Source organism: Penaeus vannamei, chromosome 7, assembly GCF_042767895.1.
Source record: "Penaeus vannamei isolate JL-2024 chromosome 7, ASM4276789v1, whole genome shotgun sequence".
Classification (NCBI taxonomy): Eukaryota; Metazoa; Arthropoda; class Malacostraca; order Decapoda; family Penaeidae; genus Penaeus; species Penaeus vannamei.
This window is the reverse complement of record NC_091555.1, coordinates 18,394,552-18,401,221: the sequence shown is the minus strand read 5'-3', so window position 1 is coordinate 18,401,221 and position 6,670 is coordinate 18,394,552.

The following is a 6,670-nucleotide window of genomic DNA, read 5'->3' as shown; positions in this document are numbered from 1 at the left end:
TTATCATCTTTGTTGTTGCTGTTATTATTTTTTATTATATTTTTATTATTGTCATTGTTATGATTATTATTACCATCATTATTATCATTAGAATCATCATTATCATTATTGTCATTATCATCATTACTATTATCGCAATCATTATCATCATTGCCATAGTTATTATTATGTTTACTTCTACTATCATTGTCAACATCACTAACATTCTGTTTACTGTCACTATTACTAGTAGTAGTGCCATCATCATCTTCATTATCATTACCATCAATATTTTTAATTGTCATTAGTATCATATCTATTATTAATATTGATATCATCATAACTACTATTATTATTATATCATTACCATTATTATTTTCATTATTGTCATTGTTATTTATCATTAGTATCACTAATATCTATTATCATTATTATGATTAATATTATTATTCCTACTATTATTATTATCACCATTCTTTGTTTTACTGTTATCATTATTATCACTGTCTCCAGCATCATTATTACTATTTTTATCATCTTAACTACTACTACTTCTCTTACCATTATCTTCATCATCATTAACATTGTCATCATTATGATGACGATCATCTTGTCATTGCTATTATCATCTTTGTCACTGTTGTTTATATTATTACTTTTTTATCATCAGTATTATCATTATTATAATCATTACCATTATCTTGACCATTATCAAAATCAATATCATCAGTGCAGTGTCAACATCATCAACATTTGCACCAATATCACTAACAGACAGCTGATATGCCATTATCATTTAGCATTGCCAGTATCAATTACTCCAACCAGACGCTAATCCCGTATTATAACAGAAAGAAAGAAAAAATACACAATCCGCTCTCCTTCAAACGGCCCAAGAGCTTTCTTTCTCTCTCTCTTTCTTTCTCTCTCTCTCTCTCTCTCTCTCTCTCTCTGCCTCTGTCTCTGTCTCTGTCTCTGTCTCTGTCTCTGTCTCTGTCTCTGTCTCTGTCTCTGTCTCTGTCTCTGTCTCTCTCTCTCTAGCAAACCAAAATTGTTGACCGGTCTCCAGCGCGAATCACTCAAGGGTCGATGAAATGTAGGATAAAGGCGCGCTCAGAAAAGGCGGGAACAGTTACCTTCGTGTCTCCACATTTACCTTTTATTCAACTTCTTTTAGGTTTGTTAACATCCTTAGCTGTTGGTGATAGATGACCTGATGTGGTTACTGTACACGTATGTGCGTATGCAACCACAAACATATTTATCCACGCACGTACAGCTTTATTCAGTTTTGTTGATTTAGGTGCGCTTTCTTAACGAAATATGTTCTGTTTTTGGGAAGACGTCGATGTTGAGAGAAAGAGGGTTATGTGAAACAGATATCACCGATTCCACAACAGTTTAATAACATCCTTTTTTTCATTTTCCTCGTTTTTCACTCTCTCCTAAGACATCATAAGTATACCCTTTATTAGACTAAAGAATAACTCGAAATTGCTCCTTGAACGAATTGACTTTCTCTTCAGGACCTCCATTCAATCACTCAAACACAGCAACTATGATGTTAAGCGACGACGACCGCCATTTCGCCAGTGCGCTCGTAGACCCTCGTCTGTCGCCAGCCGGGTCCTCTCGCCCCGACGAATACTTACGAGACCAACTTACAGCCTCTGATCTCCCATTCGTCTTCAGCTGACGGGTTCAGGCATCCTCTGCACCGAGCAATTTGTGTTCGCATTTTCACGAGATAATTATTGCCAGTGGGTATGTGGCGCTCAGGTGATCCCGTTCTTGCACTTTGGACTTCCTTATCGGCTGGAAGAATAATGGCTTTGCTTAAGACTGCGGACGAGCGCGCAAAAGCCCTGCGTCGCCGTCTTCATTCTGGAAGATATTTTGCATTGTAAGAAGTGGGACGCGCTTTTTGGACTCTGTGGGGCTTCATTTGCATTCTCCCCATCGCCTCTCTTTGTTTCTTTCTCTCTGTCGGCCAGTTTCAAGTTTTTCTTTCTTTCTCTCATACACAAGCATGTATGACACCCCCCTCCTTTCTCTTTCTCTCTCTTACACACATACACACACAAACGCACACACACACACACACACACACACACACACACACACACACACACACACACACACACACACACACACACACACACACACACACACACACACACACACACACACACACACACACACACACACACACACACATATATATATCCCTCTGTCTATCTCTGTCTACCTATACATATCTATCAGTCTATGCATATACCTGTATATCCATGAACCGTATTCATGTTGACAAATGTAGAAAGGTATGAATGAGAATGAATATCTTGGCAATACAAGAGATGTATTTGACCGATTTCGATCATATCTTCGTCAGAAATACACACGTTGGCCCCGTGAATGGAGCCGATTGCGGTGGAGATCAACGAAGCCCCAAGGAATTGAAGGCAAATCTCGCAGCGCGGACGGAGTTGTGGATCCCAGAGCGCTTCTTTTAATTTATTTTAATCGCGGCTGAAGGAATGAGTTTTTACCTAAAATGGATGGAGAAGGTCGTTCTCCGACCACGCACACGATAAAACACGCACACACACTCACACAAACACACACACACACATCTATTCAAAAATGTATCCGACAAAGATCATTTACATATATATATTACACACACACACACACATATATATATATAAATATATATATATATGTATATACATATATACATATATATACATATATATATATATGTATATATATATATTATATATATATATATATATATATATATATATATATATATATATATATATATATATATACACATCTATCTATCTATCTATCTATCTATCTATATGTATATATATTTATATATATAAATGTATATATATATATATATATATATATATATATATATATATATATATATATATATATATATATATATATATATATATATATTTCAATATATGTATATATGTATATATACATAAGTATATATATGCATGTTTTCATTGTCATTATCATAATAACTGTGACTATATTCTTAGTCAACATCTTATCGCATGGTATCGAAGTCGTTTCATGACCTTTCATCCATTGGATTTGTAATTCTATCCCCCCCCCCTCGTTTGGTATTACTCTATGTTCAGGCGCCTAAGATTCCCTTGCGTACGTGTTTATGTGGAGCTTCACGTCCTCCTCTCCAGACCCAAGGTAACAAATGAGTAAGAATTCTAATTAATAGCAGCATTTAACCACAAGTTCCGCATGGAGGATCTGAGCTGTCTTAAATGTCCCTTATATTTGTCTCTCTCGTAAATTTTCCTTTCTTTCGCTATTATTTTCTCGCTTTCTTATTGGCTATTCTTCTCTCATTACCACCGTCTCTATCGTTTTGTCTCGTCATTTGTTTTTCTCTCACTATCTTCTTCTCGTCATCTATCTCTCATCGTCAGTTTTCTCTCTCTCTCTCTCTCTTTCTCTCATCGTCAGTTCCACCCCCCCCCCCCTCTCTCTCCCTCCCACCCTCCTTCCCTCCCTCCCCCTCTCCCATAATCTTTCTCCTCCCATTATCATTCTGTTTCCCTCCCCCCCCCCTCCTCTGTCTCCTACTACCAAGACCGAAACAATTTTCTCAATCCTCTCCCGTTTACACTGTCTTGTTGCTTCGGTTCTTACAAGTTAACGAAAACAACCCGAGTTCGGCAGTTAGGGAGTAGTGTCTAATGATGTGGCTAATTAGTCAAAGAGACGAAAGGGAGAAATGTGAGAATGGTAGATAGATAGGAGCGGAGAGATATGGTAATGGTAGATACTATTATGAAAGGAAAATCGGTCGGGAGAGAGAGGGAGGGGGGGGGGGTTGGAGGGAGAGGGAGAAGAAAAGAAAAGGAATAAGGAGGGAGAGCGAGGGCAAGGGAAGGAGAACGAGAGAGAGAGAGAGAGAGAGAGAGAGAGAGAGAGAGAGAGAGAGACAGACAGAGACAGAGAGAGAGAGAGAGAGAGCGAAAGAGAGAGAGAGAGAACGAAAGACAGAGAGAAAAAAACAAAGGAGAAGAAAAAAACAAAGAGAAAAAAAGAGAAAGATATCGAAATAACGAGAAAGAGAGAGAAAGTGCGAGAGCGAAAGAGAGAGAGGCATTCTCCTAACCAGCCCTAATCTCCTCAGATCGCCAAACAACCATCCATCCATGTAGTCAGTCTACGTCAACCATCCCAAACATTTGGCTGAGTGTCTCACAGGAGCCAAACCCCCTCGTTGAAAGATACTTATTGCGTGCGTTTGTGGGCGTGGGGAAGGAGGGAGGGTAGGGAGGGCAGCCCAGACCCCTTCCTTCTCTCTTCCCCACACTTTTACTCTTTCCTCCCTACCCCCTCTCTTCTTCTCTCCTTTTCCTTCTTTCTGTCCTTCCTTATTCTTTTCTTCTTTCGCATTTCCATCTTCCTTACCTATTTTCCCGTCATTCCATATACATTTATCGCTCCTTTCCCCATCCTCTTCTTCTCATTTCTATCTCTCCCCACAATTTCTCTCTGTTTCCGTTCCTTTCTGTTTGTCGCTTTTCCCTTCCCTTTTCTTTTGCTCCACAAAAGAGTGGAAAAGGTTCCACTCTTTTGTTCTCCTTTCCAACCCTTTTGCTCTCCTTCCCCTCTCATTTGCTCTCCTTTCTCCCCTCATTTCCCCCTCTTTTGCTCTTATTTCCCCTCCATTCTCCCTCCTTTGCTCTCCTTTCCCCTCCATTCTCCCTCTTTTGCTCTCCTTTCCCCTCTCCATTCCCACTCTTCTGCTCTCCTTTCCCCTCCATTCTCCCTCTTTTGCTCTCCTTTCCCCTCTCCATTCCCACTCTTCTGCTCTCCTTTCCCCTCTAATTTCTTATGCCTTGAGAACACCTGTTTGGGCGCTTTCGACACTGGCTATTTTTTCCTTTTCGATCCTCTTTTATATCTTATATTGTGCTGTTATTCACATTGTTACATTTATATTATTATCAAGAATGATTATTATCATTATGATGCTTGGTATATCATCATAACTGTTTTAATTAATTCAGCTATCATTATTATTGATATTGTTTTTGTAATTGTCATTATCATAATTATCATTGGTATAATCATCATTATTATTATCTTTATCATCATTCGTTATCATTATCATTATTGCCATCATTATCATTACTTTAATTGTTATCTTTATCATTATCATTTTTATCGCTATTGATTGTGGTAATGTTATCATCATGTTGTTGCTTTTACTATCATTGTGGCAATAATGTTAATATTATGTTGTTGCTCTTACTATCATTGTCTATCATTCTATAATTCATAATTACTATCATTCACTTCTTAATTTATTTTTGGCGTGCATTTACCAGCCACGAACTTCACTTCAGGAAGCAGGTTGACATTTCTGTTTCAGGTGCATAGCGAATACCTTACAGCTTGGCTAGCCTTTCGACGTGTCTTAAATTCACAAAGAGAAGATAAGAAAAAAAGTAAAGAAGAAAAAGAAGTATAGCAATGCGAAAGAAAACAAGAGAAAAAAAGACAGAAAGTAGAAGAAAAAGCGAAAGAATACGGGAGAGGAGGGAGGGAGGGGGAGAGGGATAGAAAACGTGGATAAACAACAATCCTTCTTCTTTCTTCAATCGTTGTGGCTTATACTTTCATTCTTTTAAGACGGTATTGTTTCTTGAAGCTAACAAGACATCCGGGTCTTGTTCAGTGCAAGATCTTAGGGAAATATCCACTTGTTCGAAGTTCATTGCAGCTATTATTAAAATTCAAGTTACCATATTTCTTTTTCTCATCCTTGATACTATTATAAGAATTCAACTGACTGAATTTTGATAATATACTGTAGAATAAAGCATTTTGATTAATGAAATTGTAATAACAATATTCAATACTAAAGATCACGGATTAATCAAGAGACAAAAAAATAAATTTGTGCATATGAAAACACCAGGAAATACGAAGAAAATTTAATCCATCTCCACACATGTGTGTTCAATTAATAGAAATAATACGAACTATCAAAAAAATATATACAACAAACTATGCACACACACGCACAAAAAGAATCCTTGTTGTTTGCTCTCAGCTGAAGCAAGTAAACTAATTTTGTTCGGAAAACCAACCCAGCGTGAGATCAAAATGTCTCGTCTAATCAAGTGGTCCATTTCACAGGTATTTTGCAACTGGGCGCTCATTAGGGGCATAAACTTGCCAAGAGGAAAGCCCACCTGAATCAGCGGTCTAGTCTGGTTATAATGATGTTGATAATGGCGATGGTACTTACTGGTATGGTGAATATAGTAGAGTACTTGCGATAGGGAAAAGATGGGTAGACAGATAGAGAGGGAGTGGGAGAGGGAGAGGGGGAGGGAGGGAGGGAGAGAGAGAGAGAAAGAGAGAGAGAGAGAGAGAGAGAGAGAGAGAGAGAGTGAGAGTGAGAGTGAGAGTGAGAGTGAGAGTGAGAGTGAGAGTGAGAGTGAGAGTGAGAGTGAGAGTGAGTGTGTGTGTGTGTGTGTGTGTGTGTGTGTGTGTGTGTGTGTGTGTGTGTGTGTGTGTGTGTGAGAGAGAGAGAGAGAGAGAGAGAGAGAGAGAGAGAGAGAGAGAGAGAGAGAGAGAGAGAGAGAGAGAGAGAGTCAGAGAGACAGAGAAATAGAGATAGAGA